The sequence below is a fragment of the Mastomys coucha genome, unplaced genomic scaffold (genome assembly GCF_008632895.1).
Source record: "Mastomys coucha isolate ucsf_1 unplaced genomic scaffold, UCSF_Mcou_1 pScaffold15, whole genome shotgun sequence".
Taxonomy (NCBI): domain Eukaryota; kingdom Metazoa; phylum Chordata; class Mammalia; order Rodentia; family Muridae; genus Mastomys; species Mastomys coucha.
The window spans coordinates 7986577-8003470 of NW_022196897.1; the positions used below are offsets into that span (position 1 = coordinate 7986577).

Here is a 16894-nt window from a genome sequence, read left to right on the forward strand (position 1 = left end):
CTTCATTTGTGTTGCTTATTTTCTTATGCTTGCCCCCCACCATCTGGTTATCTCTAGTGCTACCCACCCTAGCTGAATCTGACTGGAGCCTGTCCTTCCTGTGACCCTGGTTGTGTCAGAACTCCTCAGAGTCAAGCTCTTTCTGTGATCCTGTGATTCTGGGATCCTGTGATCCTGGGCTTCTTAGATCACCTGGCGTGGGGCTTCCTTTGGGTGTTGTGGGACTGGCTGTGGAGCTTGCGCCCAAGGTCTGCTCAGGACACCAGCCCAGACAGACCAGAAGGAACCCGAGTCCTAATCTTTTTTTAAAAACAACAAAAGAAATGTAGTTGTTTTGTGCATAGGAAGGAATTGAGAAAAATCAAGATAAGAAAATTTGTGGCTCCTTTAGTACGGAAGAGTTTGATTTGCTTGCTTACCCATCTTCTCCTGCGTTATGAGTGGATGCACAGGGGTAGGTAGCATTGGACCATGAACCCACATGGCTACAGCTGGTACTTAGTGTGTATTCTTTCTCTGTCAAGTCTTCAGAAGCCTACGGCATTATCTCAGAATGATGTGGCAATTCTCTCATTTCACCCACAGATTAATAAACTGAATGAGAGACACACAAAGCTTGTGGTTTTCAAGGGCCAGCAAATGGTAAAGAAATCTGAACCTGTAATTTTACAACCTTGACTGTCCCTTCTGTGACTGGATTGAGACCCACCTGGCAATCGGTAGCTACACACTGCCAATAATCTCTGCCGGTAAAGTTCAGTTTAGAGTCGACCAGCAGACAGAACATGCCCCTCCGACATATATATGACCTCAGCTTTTCAAATGCATGTTGATACTTGTTCTGATTCACATCCTTAAGATTGTGCTAAAGAGATCTGAGAGTTGGTTAAAGGCTAAATGCATCATGAGAAAATAGTAGCCACAGATCCAGTGCAAACCTGAACGTGATGTATTTTCCTTATGTGTTATCAGAGTTAAAGTAATATCTCATTTCTGATCTCCTGTGATTATAAAGATATTAAAAATAATACTGAGTCAGGAAAAAACATAAGAGAGAATAACCATTTATTAGATGCTTAAATTAGCCAAAACTACTTGCACTTTATTGGAATTAAGTACCTTTAACATTCATTAATTCACTCATTGGGATAGTGATGGAAGAACTTTCAAGTTAGAGATATGTATATACTAATGAACTAGCCCCAACATAGGGCTGTGCTTGGGTCCAAAGGTGGACATGGAGATGGCCTTTGGCATTGGTGACAGTGATGGTAATGAAGACAGAGATGAAGTACAAAGACAGAGATGAAGATGGAGGTGAGGCTAGAAAGTGTGGTCTTTGGATGAACAATGTCCACCCATGTATTTGAATACTTGGTCCCTAGTTTGTGACACTATTTGGGAAGGTTATGGGATCTTTAGAAGGTGGAACCTTGCTTGGGAAGTGTGTCAGTGGGAGAGGGCTTTGGGAGTCTACCACCCTGCCCGGCTTTCAGATCACTCTCTCTCCTTCCTTTGTACTGTTGTGATGTGATCTCTTAGCTTCTGTTCTAGCTGCCTGCTGCCATCCGAAAGTGATTTAGAACCACTGTTAAAAACAGTCTCGCCACATCTGAAAAATCAGGTTTTACTTGTCTAGCCTACTTACCTGACTAAAATAGACCCTGCATGAAGAATCTGATTATTTTGTTTCCTATTCATCATCAGGGTCTGGACAATGACATGACATAGAGTAGGCATAGATCCTAGCTGGGCAGATAAATGAATCAATGATGAAATAAGTACGTTGTAAGTCTTGTGCTCTTCCCCAGGGCAGGTGTACACGATAAAAATATACTACTGTTCTTTTTAATAATCCATCCAGTAAAGAGATAAGTATAGAAACAGAAAGTCACTTGTTTGATATGAAAGTTGCAGAGACTCAAGGAGTACCTTTGGGATGCTACCATCCTCACATAGCCACAAGAAGGAGACATGCTGCCCTGGAAAATGTAGAAGCACCTAAGTGGATACCTGAGCAATAGACCATATCTAGCTAAGTAGGGAGGGTGTCCAGGTAAAGGAAAACAAGAAATGAGGAAGAGGAGGGAATACATAAATAAAAGAGGAAAGTAGCACAAGGGAAACTAGTAATCTCTATGATTTCGCTTTGAGAAAAGGGAAACTCAGAAAAGTATGTGACCTACTTGACACCAAGTCAAGATTCCAGCTCAGATTTCCTTACCTCAAATGCCTCATCTCTTCTGTTATGCTGTTCATGTGACATGGACTAGAGTCTCCCAGCATATCAAATAACCCTTCCACTATCTGCAAATACTCTATGGTGCAGGACTGGGTGTCTGCCTACCCAGTGCTGGCTATAGAGACAGCACATAGATCTTACACTACCTCATAGCTCACCTTGGCCATCTTGTATAGACTTCATCTGTCTTTTCTGGCCAAAGAAACTACGATTTGCCTAAGTTGTTGGTATTTTTCCTCCTCTCTATTTAGTGATTTTATGCAACCACCCTCTTCCTATACTCTAGTTTTCAGACTGCCCTTCTCCTCTGTATCCTCAGCAGGTATCTCATTTAAATGGGACACAGCAATCTCCACAGCTAAGAAAAGACCTCTTCCAATCTATTCTGCAAACTAATGATGTTCATTGCCAACAAATGCCCTCTAACAGATTGTATCTATCAGACAATCTAAATACTTCCCATCAGCTGGGACCTCAGGATGATTTTATACAATGGTGATATTACCAAGAGTCTTTAGGAAAAAAAATATTTTATAAATTTTAAGGAATATGACAAAAAGATATTGTAGGTATTAAAGGGGGGTCTCTGGGAGGAGCGGTGGTATAAAAGGGAAACAAGAATGTGATTCAATTCTATTTAATTGAAATATGTTTTTAAATGTTAACAAATTCAGATAAATTGAAATCATGTAACTTTTCTCATCATAATTCAATAAAAGTTAAAAAAAAAAAAGAAAGTGGCCTTAGTCATTTTGAGTGTTAGTTTTCTAATGAAATAGGAAACTAATTACTAATTAATAGTGAACTTGCCTATTTCATAATTTGTGTGGGTATGTACATTATACATTATACATTTAATTTGTACATCATACATTAATGTACAAATGTACACACAAAGGCTAGCTAGCCTTTATGTGTGTGTGTATGCCTGCTCGCACATGCACACACACACACACACACACACACACACACACACACACACACACACACGTAAAGGCCAGAAATCAACATTCAATATTTTTCTTATCACTTTAAGACAGGTTCTCTCACTCAACCTGGAATGCACCATTTCTGCTAGCCCAGCTGGCCAGCAAGCCCCTAGGCTCTGCCTGTCTCCATACCCTCTGCTAGCCCAGCTGGCCAGCAAGCCCCTAGGCCCTGCCTGTCTCCATACCCTCTGCTAGCCCAGCTGGCCAGCAAGCCCCTAGGCCCTGCCTGTCTCCGTACCCTCTGCTAGCCCAGCTGGCCAGCAAGCCCCTAGGCCCTGCCTGTCTCTGTACCCTCTGCTAGCCCAGCTGGCCAGCAAGCCCCTAGGCCCTGCCTGTCTCTGTACCCTCCACACTGGGTTTCCTGTGCACCCAACATTTTGTGAGGGGTAAGGAAGCAAGTTCAAGATTTTGGTTATTGGCATGAGCCCAGAGTCATACCACAGCATTTGTTTGGATTGCAACAGCTGGAGCTACAGAAAACAATTCATCTTGATGCTTGGTGCACTGTAAGGTTCTCTTTTATCTGAAGACAAACCAGGTCAATAACAAAGCTCTTTCAACAAGAGACTCGGGAATCCAGGCTCCTTCCCACATTAATCATTGGTATCTCAGCATATGGCTTTCAGACTTTCCACCCTGAGGAGGGATGTTTGTGTGAAGGAGGCACATCAGCTTTTGAATGTCAGGGTGTGAGGTAGCACTCCTCACTCCTGTTCGTATTCTGTTGGAAAGAAACATTATATGTCTCTCTTCCTCCCAGAGTTTTGGTGACATCACTTTCTTGGCTTGCTAAGATGCTACAGAAAAGCTATAAGGAGAAGTAGAGGTCTCTACCATATATGGTTCCACCCTTTGCTGAACCAAGTTAGGTTTCTTTGCATATAAAACAAAAGTAATAGTTTCTTCCCTATGTGGGCATTGTACATATCAAACAGTGAATACAAAACACTGAGTGTATTCTCTGGTGCCAAATAAGTGCATAGTCAGTGTTGTGCAGTATCTTCTTATTGATGAGCTTAGTCTGATAGCTGATGTGAAAGGTTAATTGTAACACTTCATAGCTCACTTTTAAATTGCTTGGACATCCTTTAGCATAGAACCAGTGTCATTTCCAGGAAAAATTGACCTTTTCCCAACAACTACTGAAGGATAAGAATCTTCTTATGTCTGAGATCTCATCCTCCTATGATGCTATCTCTTCTGTGATATAAATATGAATTTATTTATCCAAAGTCCAGCTGAAGGTGCATTTACAAGGTGCGATTTCAATTCTTGTAGTGTCACCCACTGAATGAGACAACAGTCTGAACTTTAAGCAACAGCAGTTTGCATTTGAAGCCATCTAGAGTTCTCTTGTTTTGATAACTCAATAGCTAGTAAGTTAAAACAGATGCACCTGGAATGCAGGGAAACCCTCATCGCTGGCCATGGATTCAAGACCTTCCATGCTAAGCAAGGGAGACCAGCTCATCTTCTATGTCCCTCCCGGCCATTGTGTGACATTAAATTCTACCCTTTTGTTGGGCCAGCATTTGCAATTTCTCTAATCTTAAGAAAATCAAGCATAGAGTGGGATCAATTTCCATCCTTCCATTTTCCCACCAGGAAAGCTGTGAAAGATGAAGTGCAAACAGATAAAGGGGTCGAAGGTGGATTTGAGGAGAACATCCATCAGATGCTGGGTTTGGGTACAGCATAATTACTTCCAGATTTTATTAGGTATTTGGCCCCTTGCTAATGGGCAGCTTAGCCATAATCCTCTTACACTCATTAGCCATTATTCCTTTTCTTAGTCCAAGTGATTACAAATAATTTTTTTAATCACAGAGCTCTGAGAGGTAAGGGAATGTCCTGCTTTCCCAGGAGGAGCTGAAAGGACAGAGGCAATCAGAGGACATGTGAGAGTCCTGGAGTCTTTAGATTAGAATCAGGAGGAAAACACAGGGAGAGGGAACAGCTTGCTATTGGGAGAGGAAAATGATGAGCCTTCTTGATCCCCAGGAGGAGACATGGTGAATTACTGTGGAAATATTTTGCAAGCCCCCAGGCAAAAGCACAGACTTAGGGAAGGCATATAACTCTTCAAAACCTTTTGCTGGGTGAATCCATAAGAGAGCTACAACTTACAAACTCTTTCTAATTGGTCTCTGTTAGTCTTCCTTCCTAATACTGAATTTAAAAGGGAAAACCTGGGTTTAAGAGAGCAAGTGATATTTTATGTCTTTGTGTTCTTATATTTTTGGCAGATTGTTATACCAAATGTCTTGGGAGGGGTTGGAGGAGTGGGGTAGATGTGTTTGTGTATATGAGGGCTGAGGGTTTAGAGCTGTGGGGAGGTTGGAGTGGGGTAAGGGTTGGGGACCTATGTGTAAATGGGGAATTGTGGGAGTAAGTAGTGGGCGTGTGTGTGTGTGTGTGTGTGTGTGTGTGTGTGTGTGTTTAGTTCACATCAGCCTACTCTCTTGTCACTCCTTAAATGAATTCTGCTCCTTTCTGTTTTTATCTAGATCATCCTCCCATTGAACAATCTGAACATTTTTTTGTTTTTTGTCAGTTGTTTTGTTGTTGTTGTTTTGTGGTTTTTTTGTTTGTTTTCTGCAGTGCTTAGGATGAACCCAGGGAGTCCTACCCATTCATCTAAGCAAGTGCTTGACCACTGAGTTTTACCCTAGTCCCCCAACGTTGTGCTTTTCTCATCTAAGTCTCTGTCATCACCATCTTATTTACAGACTAAATTATATATTTAATTTGCAAACCCACAAAACAAAACAATATGCCTTCATAAGAAAGTACTTTCTTGTGATTTCTTCATGGTCTAACACTGTCTCATGCATGAAATATGCTAAATACTTACTGAATGAGTAAATAAAATAGCTTACTAGAGTTGTTGCTCTCACTTGTATATGTAGTGTACCCATCCCCAATAGAGAGGCATGCTCTGGAAGGTCGAACCCTAGGGTGGTGGCATCTGACTTGTACATGTAGTGTACCCATCCCCAATAGAGAGGCATGCTCTGGAAGGTCGAACCCTAGGGTGGTGACATCTGACTTGTACATGTAGTGTATCCATCCCCAATAGAGAGGCATGCTCTGGAAGGTTGAACCCTAGGGTGGTGGCAATGAAAGATGAGTAATACGCCTTGAAGACAAGGAGCTGAGTGGGACAAAGTCATGACTCTCCCTATAAAGAGGCCATTGCTGAGCTCTTAGAGTGAGTTATATCTGAAGTGGTAGATCTCCTTCCTCAGCAGTAGGCAGATGGCCACAGAAGATCGATGCTGGCCCCTCCATGTGCTATTCCTGCTGTGCACATGGATTTCTCTTGCATGCTCGTCTCCCGTATGATGCAGAATTGTAAAACAGAAATCAGATAGGGCTACCTGAGCTAATGGGATATTCCTTATAAAGTACCACACTTTGGATACTTTGTTATGCCATCACAAAAGGGGACTAAAACAGTCTGTAAGGGTTATGACAAGGAATTGGTTCCAGGATGTTCAATTTATAACAAAATCCATGGAACAGTAAGTTCTTTATATATAATAGCATGGTATGTATTCTCTTTTGTACTCTAAATCATCTGTTGATTGCTTTTAATAACTCTTACCATATAAATGCTATGTACTGTCCTGTAAGGGAAAAATAAAGGGCAGATCTGACATGCTTAGTGCAGACTCTATCATGGACTGACTGCACAGCACACATTAGCAACAATGCAGTTTTTATCTATGGTGGCTGATATCTACAGCATTCCACTCACAATGTATCTGAGCTTGTTTATTTATAGTAGCTGAATCTTGTTAATGCAGAACCTGAGGAAGAAAATATTTGCAATTAACCTGATATGAAGAGGACAGAAAGGATGTTGTGAGTACACAGATAAGAGAGTTCTTAGCTCCCTGAGGTGGAACAAAGGAAATCTCCATGAGCTATAAGTATAAATAAGGGGTACAGAGTGGAGGGAGTCCTGCCCATTCATAAGCACCAGGTCAAAGGCCATGGGCAAACTGAGAACCTGTGAGATGTCTAAGGGATCCCAAGTTAAGGAGCTGTAAAGCCGACATGGGAGCGTATGGCAGGGAGGGAAACTGCCCGGTGCTTGGACTGATGTTCTAAAAGTTGGATCACGTGTATAGATCAGACAACAGTGCTCACGTCCTGGTGAAGGACAATGTCACAACCACTCAAGGTTGTAGCCAAATCTTACAAGTAGGTGAGAATAATGCAGAGAAGAGACAGAGTCAAAACTAGACAAATAGAAAGAATTGAAAACAGCAGAATCGAGAGCCAGAGACTATGGAGAGATTGCTCTCTTCATTAAAATCACATATGAGTGTTTTATCTGCTTGCTTCTTGTATAATAGAGTATTCATATTTTTATTTCACTGAAGCAGCCTCTTTCAATTACTCTGAGTATTCTAGGAAACAAAATGCAAATTGGAATCATAAAAAATAAACAAGCAAACAAACAACAACAACAAAAACCCTATGGCCAATCATTAATAATAGTCCATTTGGGCTGATGTTCAGGTGTAGTGTCAGGAGAAGGAAACTAAGGGATCCACTTCCTCAAGTACAAACCAGAAACAGAACGTGAACTAGAAGTGGCATCTACAAACTCTTAAAGTCTACCCCCAGGGACACGGGGACATAGTTTCTCTAGCAAGGCTGCCCCTCTTCATAAGCTCCCCAAGCAGTGCCACCAACTGGGAATCAAGTGTTCAATTATCCAGGTCAATGGGAGACATTTTATTTCAGACTACAACAATAGTTACAATATTTCAACCAGAAAAAGGAACAGGCATGTGATGGCTACAGGAGGTAATGTTGCTTTATAACTAAAAGCCAAGAGAATTTTTAGATATGTTCTAATGGATAAAAATGGACTTGGTAGTCATCTACTACTTAATGATTTCAATTTGTATCCATCTTCTCTTTAAAACTCAAAGGACCTGGGGGCAAAATGTTGGTCAGTTGTGGATAAGAAATTGCCTTATGTGTAGTAATAGCTAAGTAAAATTGTACCAAGTAAAAACAAAACAAAAAAGTTCTCTTTTTAAAATCTGTATTCTTAAGCTTTAAATATATAATAGTACTTTTTGGCTAATATCCATTTATCAGTGAGTACATACCATGCATGTCTTTTTGTGTCTGGGTTAACTCACTCAGAATGATATTTTCTAGTTCTGTCCATCTGAGACCCCCAGCACATATGTAGCAGAAGGCTGCCATATCCAGCCTCAGGGGGAAAGAATATGTTTAATCCTGTAGAGACTTGATGCACGGGGGAGGGCATATGGAGAAGGGGCTGCCCTCTCAGAGTCGAAGGGGAGGGGGAATGGAGAGAGGAACTCTGCATAGGGGGACTGAGATAGGGCAGCACTTAGGATGTAAATAAATAAGTAAATAAATTTTTAAAATATATAGTAGAAGCCAGACATTACAACATGTACCCTTCATTCCCTGCTCTAAGGCAGCAGAAGCAGGGGCTGTCTATGAGTTCAAGGTCAGCCAAGCTTAATAGTGAGTTTATCAGCTAGCCATGGCTACAGAGTGAGACACTGTCCCCTAATTAATTAGTTAATTAATTAAAACAAAAATACAAATGAAACTTTTCTTCTAACAAAAGGTTATTTAAATGGAGACTATACAGTAGAGTTCATTAAAACTGGGTGTGTTCTGGGGTTAGAGTCTCAGAACCCTATTCTCTGTACATTTGCCTCCACAGAACTCACAGGAGTGTGTGGGATGTAAAGTATTTTTAAACCACACATCATCCCACCATTGAACATAATTTTGAAAGGACTGCCTCAAACCATCATGTCCCAGATCTCCACTCTTACTGATCCCCAAATCTATCGTAGCCTCAACCATCTGGCTGAACTGCATTGCTGTTCTTGTGTAGACAGAATGAGAACAGAAAAAAGACAAGTGCCACATTTGTTTACTACAGCTCCCTTGACCACAAACCAGAAGACCAAGATAAGACAGAGACTGGGTGGGAGGTGTGGGGGCGGGGGGAGGTAAGGGTGACAGGGAGATATGTGGGGCCAGAGGTTCACTGGGTAAGATATAGAGGAGGTCAAATATATGTTTAACAGGACTTTAAAAGAGCAGCTCTGCCCATTTTGAAACAGTGTTTTTGTTTTGGGGAAGTGTAAGAATAAAACAGAAAGACTGATTAGCTTAGCTGCAAGGGCAAGCAATTCAGACATGCAGGATTTACTGCTCACAGCTCCAGGGCAAGCCTGGAGTGCTGCTGAGAACTTTCCAGTTCCTGCTGCCTTTCCTCCTTCATAACTTGACAGACTGCACCTTTCCAAGAACTTCCCTCCACGAGACACTTCAGAATGGACACCTCAAATCTAAAAATCAGAAAATTTAAATGTTTCAAAACACCAGGGTTTTTGAACATTGACCTGAAAACAAAAACAAAAGCAAAAACAAAACAAAAAAATTTCTATACTTGACCTCATGTGAGAGGTTACAGTTGTATAGCAGTTTCTATTAAAACTTTCAGTCTTGTTAAGACATAAACAAGACTTTGAAGGGGAAGCCTACAAATAGCCAACATAGAAGCATTCCATCCCAAAGCTCTCAGGAAGCAAGTAAACCACTCCGGGAAGTAAAACTGACTAGATTAATTAAGACCCTCCCTCCATAAGCACATATAAGCTATAAGGCCTGAGGACACTCTCTGAGAAGTTGAGCTACCCAGAAGAGTCTTAGAGTGGCCAAGAAGTTTGAAAGGAACAGAGGCCAATTAAGCATCCTGGAAGAGGCTCTGATATCTGAGATGTGAAGTAGGAACATAAAGGTTCTTTGGAGAGTCAGTTATGTTGGATGGCTTTTGCTGGGGCAAACATGTGAAGGAGTGTTTTCCTGAAGGGGACATAGTTGAAAGACTAAGGCAAACTCGTGAAGGAACGTTTCACCAAAGCAGACACAGGAGAGAGGATGTTCTCTGCTAAAACAATCACAGGAAAGAACACATGATGAAGGATTCTTTACTAATAACACACATGTATTGGCCTTTCTTACATTGCATCGCTGAGCTGCATTTGTCAGGACTCCATAGAGAGAAACACACCAAAAGTCTTCTGGTGGCGTGCTGCAGTTTCTTGCTGCTTCCCTGGATTCAGACTGACTGACAGAGTGATGTCAACAGAGAGATGCTGAGGCAAAACATGTGGTGAGACAAAACCCATAAAAGACACATGATGTTTAGAGAGCTATAAATAGGACTCGATGGACAGTGATGGTGGCTGAGCTTGGCTTGCATCTAGAATTAGCTGTACAACACTTGTTGGTCTCATGTCATCACTGAGAGAGGCAAAGTGAAAAACTTCTGGTGTTCCTGTTGGTCCCTCCTACTGTCTTATGCCAAGGCTGAGCCCTGGCTGTCTCTACTAGGTAGCAACACCACTATTCATTCCTGTTTGCTCTCCCAACTCTGCCTAACTAGACATCTAGTAAATCCATGAAATGTTTTGAGTAGATGGAGCTGCCACTGCTGACCTGAACTGCTCATTTCAAGACAACACAGATGGGAATTGCTCCAAAGAACCTTTCTTTTTTTTTTTTTTTTTTTTTTTTTTTTGGCAGCAGCACAGTTCTTTTTTATTATTAATTTTTCTTTTTGAGGGAAAAGCATATTTTCTTTCATTTCCTTTGTTAACAGTACCTGTAAAAAATGAATATACTATTCTAAGATATATATGTGGACTTTGGAAAGTTAGATTGTCAAAACATCAACTGTACCACATAACAGTTAACAGACAGAAGGCGAGATAGGCTAAGCAAGGACAGAATTTTGTTAACTAAAATTATTAATAGCAGCAACTTTTGAAAGATGATTTTATTAAAGTCATTGTACTGGGTCATTTTATTGCTACAGCTCAAGGTCATTCAATTGTAACACTTCTCAATTCTGATTGTAAAGATTGTCTCATTTTGCTCATACATTTCAAGTTTAAATGCAAACATAAAACATTCATCAAAAAAATCTACAAAGCACTTGGAGCGTATTTCCTGTCTGTGATCACAGTTAGGAGTGTAAGGAGTCCTCTGTTAAGACTGGCCCATTCTCTCTTTGCATCTTCTGACTTTCTGTGAAGTCCTGTACAGTTGTATAGAGGTAATACCTTTATAGTAAGAAGCAAGCTTAGTGGTCACAAACACACAAAATAACATTGAAATCCCACTAGAAACTTAGGAGTACTGTTTCAAAGACCAGCAAATCTGAACTATACATTCACTAGTAACTTGGCAATGGCAGACTCAATGCTGTCTTTTATACTATATTGGGGGAAGAAGGATTTATCTCTAAGTAAAGTTGTCTTTGTTGTTGATTTTTTGTTTTTTGTTTTTGTTGTTTGTATGTTTGTTTCTGGTTATTGGAGACAAGGTTTCTCTGTGTAGCCCTGGCTGTCCTGGAACTCACTCTGTAGATCAGGCTGGCCTTAAACTCAGAAATCCACCTGTCTCTGCCTCCCAAGTGCTGGGATTAAAGGCATGCACCACCACTGCCCGGCTCTGGTGGTGGTGGTGGTGGTATTGTTATTAATCATTTTCTAACTTTAACTTTGGAAATAGTAAAAGTTCCTATATCATGGGCAAATACTGGCAAATTACTATTTTAAAGAAATTGCTTTTCCCTTTAAGTTCAACCTTGTTTGTTTTTTTCTGAACTATTTTGTAAAGGGCAGAAAATAGACACATGGAAAACACACAGTATGACTTCTCTATTCTGACTGAGAAGGCAAAAGCGCGTAGGGATGACTCACTACTACTCTGATTGTGTGGACTAGTAAAACCACCCACCACCACCAAAGGAACATCATTTCCTTTAGGCCCCACTGCAGCACAGGCTGGCCTCAAACTCATTATTTCTCTCGTCAGTCTCCAAGTTACAAGCATTGTCATCACTACACAAGGCTCAAATAAACCTTTTAATAGTGTACAAGCATTAAAATATATGTGTTGTTGGGGCCAAGACCACCAATCGGGTCACTGATACAATGGGTCAGAAAGGAACCAAACTGCAAATCAAAATTTAGTATACAATAAGAGGTTGTGCTTCTATTTTTCTTATTTGTGTTTATAACATATATTCATTTTTCTGTTATCTGCTTTTCTAATTTCTTACATTTTAACTAGTATCTATGAGCTACGTATCTATCTATCTATCCAGAAAGCATAGTCACTTGCCTAAAATAACCTTCATTGGGAAAAGAACACAGTCTGAACTGTTAGAGCTTTCCCTCCCAGCAGTGGGTGGAGACAGACCTTCCAGTGGGAATGTAGGAGATCATTTCTAGAATGTGGGGAAAGTAGGAGATGATTTTTAGGGTGAGGCCACTGTCATCTGAGGACTGTCATTACATTAATAAGAAGCAGATACTTCATTTGACTAATTACTTAAAAATAAAACAGCAATTTTGTTCATCAATAACCTCTCATTAAATGAGCTCAGACTTGAAACAATGGTTAAAAAGGCTAGGCACACTGGTCATGCCTGTCATCCTAGCACTTGGGAGGCAGAGGCAGGGAAACTGGAAGTTTAAGACCATTTTTGCTATATCACAAGGTTAAGTCCAGCCTGGGATATATAAGTAAGTCCCTGTGTCAAAACCTAAAATGTACACTCTATATACAATCAGCTCTCCCCAGAACCTAACAATTGTAACCTTGTGTTGGCAATTCTATTATTTTCTACTTCAGTTCTGTTTTACTTGAAGTAACACAAGAAATCTGACTTTAAAATTTTTTTCTATTTTAAGATTAAAATGTAAAGATATTGTATTTTTAAGAAGCATGATAACTTACAATCTGACATTCATTTTCTAAAGTAAAGCTTAAAGCCTGACTTTTTTTAAACAAATAAAAGCATTTCACTTTTTAAAATTAACCTTTGTGGTTTTAGACATGTTGCCCTACAAATACAACATTTTTATGTTCACCTGGCCTGTAGCCATACTGCCGTGAAAGTGGTTGAGCCAGCCTAAGATGTCCAACTGTTGGTTGTGATGCTAAAGAAATGGTTCAGCATCCATTATGGAATGATCTTCAATATGGTCAATTATATTTGATTTATATAATGTACATTACTACTTGTGAAATACTAACACTCTTTTTCACTTTACCTAAATAACAGTCCAAAATATCTCTAGGAATTAGTTTGTTCTATTAGATAAATTATGTCTGTAAAACCTGAGTGTTTACATAACAGCTTTCCAAATATAGAACCTCATTCTGTAATTTTGAAAATATCTGGGTTTAGAGATTTTTTTTCCTAAGATTATCATTAGTGAAAATTAAAGGAAGGGTATAATGAATTAAATACAAGATAATGAAATGAGTAATATTTAAGACTGTAGAATGAACATAAGAATACAACAATATGGCTGGTGTTTATATATCTACATGTGTTGCAGTATCTAGGCACAAATAAGAATTAGCATGACATTTTTAGATTTCTTGGGTCATATGAATTTAGAACAAAGCTCCTATTTTCTCAAGCTTAATCCAGTACAGTTTAACTAGCTTCCTTTAATGAATCCTATAATGAGCATTACAGAACACTCTAGAAGTTGGATTTATTGTTATTATTTCATTAATGATCAAATATGCATGGGTGAGGAACCTGGTAACTAGGAATTCCTATTTTATCACCAAACGTACAAACAGCACTGCAGACAAACAGGCACAACAGTGTAATCCTGGGTAAGAAGCTAAAAGTAAGTGTGTGTGTGTGTGTGTGTGTGTGTGTGTGTGTGTGTGTGTGTGTGTGTGTGTGTGTGTGTGTGTGTGTGTGTGTGTGTGTGTGTCTGTGTGTGTGTGTGTGTGTGTGTGTGTGTCTGTGTGTCTGTGTGTCTGTGTGTGTCTGTGTGTGTGTGTGTGTGTGTGTGTCTGTGTGTCTGTGTGTCTGTGTGTCTGTGTGTCCGTGTGTGTGTGTGTGTGGCATAGTGTATGTATACAAGTTCATGCTCTGTGCATTACAGGAAAGCAGTGACTCTACTACAAAGCTAACCCGTCCTTCTCAAATAGTTTATCTTACAGCTTATTTGTAAAGATATTATGATATTTATAGTATAGAACTCTTTACAAATAATACAAGTTTCAATTAAAAAAACTATTATGAGCTTTCTTTCCTTTTTATACAGATTCAGTAGTACTTTTAAGCAAACAATAGAAATGTTTGCAATCCCGGCACAGTAAGAAATAAGGCCTCTTCTTTTTTTTTTCATATTGGCAAAACAAAATATATAAAAAGAACCTGTCACCCCCCAACTTTTCAGTAGATATCACAGTTTATGTCCTCTTATTTCTTCATCACAATACCACATCTGTTGTCTTTAACAAGTCAGTTAAGTTCATGGAGCATTAGGAACACTGGGTCCACACCACCTCAAGACAACAGAACAGCTTTCTTCAGCTTTGTTATTTCCACCTCTAGATTACTTCCCATGGCCTTCTCTTCTTCTAGTTCTTTGCGTAGCTTTTCCAGTTCTTTCCCATGATCCTTTTTCAGTGCATCTACAATACACAATAATTCGATAATATGGGCTCTAAGCTCATCCACGGAATTTTTTCCCATCATCTGCTTCTGCTTTAGCTTTGAGTTCTAATGGAGTTAGGAAAGCAGCTGTATTTACTTTAGAAGCACTTGAAGGTGGTGAAAGAGATGGCTTTGAAGAGTAGCTTGCATCCTTTTTAAATTCCAAGGGCTTTAGGTTGGCACTATCATCTTCTTTCGGTAGCTACAAGGTTTTTTCTGGGCTTTGGGTTGGAGAATGTCCACCATTGAAGCAGCCAGGCAATCTTCTTCTAGGCATCTTGGGTCTATTTGCAGTGAGATGTAACAAGTTCTCTGAGGAAGCTATGCCATCAAAATTTACATTATCTATTTCTTTGGAGTTCCTGGCTACAAAGGCATCAAGGTCTACTGATTTTGGTCTAACTGGCAATTGTTCAGCACCTAGCTTTGGTTCTAATACTGGCTCAGTATCAGTCTTTGAAGAAATTGTAGAAACTTCTCCATTAATTTTGGCTGTTGGAGGTGGAGGAGGAACTGGCTTTTCTGGCCACTTTGGGTACACTGTTCCAGGAGACCTCAGTAAATTACTGTCTTTGGTAGGTGGAGTAGGCTTTTTCGGTGGGACTTGAGGAGCAGCTGGTTTAGAAGGTTTCTGTTCTAACAGTGATTTTTCATCTTTTTCTTCAGCCTTTAGAGGAAAAGCTTTCTTCTCTGCAGCTAGCAGGTCAGGCTTTGGAGCTGGACCTTTTGCAGGAGGAGGTGGTTTCTTTGGTTTTGGGAAGTCTTTATCTAGTTCACTTATCTGAACAGCAAAGTTATCTGGAAAGACTCCTTCTTTACCATTCAGTTCACCTTTCCACCAGCCTGCTTCTCCAGTCTCCTTACTTATCAAATGGATTATCTCCCCTTCTCTAAACGTAAGTTCATCTTCATTGGTTCCTGCATAGGGAAATAACATTCTACAATAGTCCTTAGCTTTAATCTTGCCATCAATGTCTGGTTTTGTTACCTCCACATTCTGGGTTCTAGATCCCAGTGACGGTAGGATTAAAGGCTTTTCTGTTTTTTTCTCCTCTGTTTCACTACTGGAAGTTCTTGTCCTAAGTTTCACAGAGCCTTCTTTAAAGATGTCTCCAAATCCAACTCCTCGGATTTTCTTTGGCTGTGCAACTGATCAGGGAGCAGGTTCACCACTATTCCCCGGAGATGGCAACGGTGAGGTATGGCCAGTCAAAGGAACGTCTGATTCCTCTTGAGCGTCGTGAGTTTTACCATCATCTGTGAACTCTAATTCTTTCACAAAATTTGAGGGAAAAAGTTCCAACTTATTGTTCAGGGTTCCACTCCACCAGCCTTCTTCTACCTCTTCAATGACATCCCCAATGGTAAGCTCCAGTTCGTCCTCATTTTGTGGCGAGTAGTCAAAAAGAACTTTACACTGACGCTTTTTTGTCTTCTTCATAATAGCTTTGGTTTGTGGATGTGGCTGAATTCCTCCAGCTGGAAGTCCGTAAGTGCTGATTCACTGTACAAGACTTGCTACATTTCCATGCCTTTCCCGTTTGATGGGCAAATTGTCATCCTTAGGTTCTGTCTCTCGCTTAATTTCCTTAACAAAATTGTCAGGGAACATCCCTCGTCTCCTATTTAGTTCTCCTTCTAGCCATCCTTCTTCCTGTAGTTTTTTTCACATTTCTGATGATTTCCCCAACTCGGATAGTTAACTCATCATCATGTACAGCATCATAATCATACTCCACAATATAGTCAATCATGCTGCGGCTCTGGCGGGGAGAGCACGGCCCCTTCTGTGCACCTGCTCAGGAGCGCCGGGGAGACGCCTCCATCTGCCTGCAGCGCGCTCCACCCCAAAGAACCTTTCTAAACAGGCCTACTTCTTCTATATCCTTTCTTTCCCACTACCTATCATGGGTGCTGGGTTAAAAGAGGAGTTAAAGCATTTTAAAACCATCATTAAAAGTAAAGATTAATCCACCATGATCAAGTAGGTTTCATCCCAGGGATGCAGGGATGGGTCAATATACGGAAATCCATAAACGTAATTCACCACATAAATAAACTCAAGGACAAAAACCATATGATCACCTCACTAGATGCTGAGAA

General features: G+C 40.3%; 1 pseudogene; it reads right to left on the reverse strand.

The window, feature by feature from the left end:
* Positions 1–14545: 14545 nt before the first annotated feature.
* On the reverse strand, positions 14546–16545 carry LOC116089754 (annotated as a pseudogene).
* Between the last annotated feature and the right edge of the window lie 349 nt (positions 16546–16894).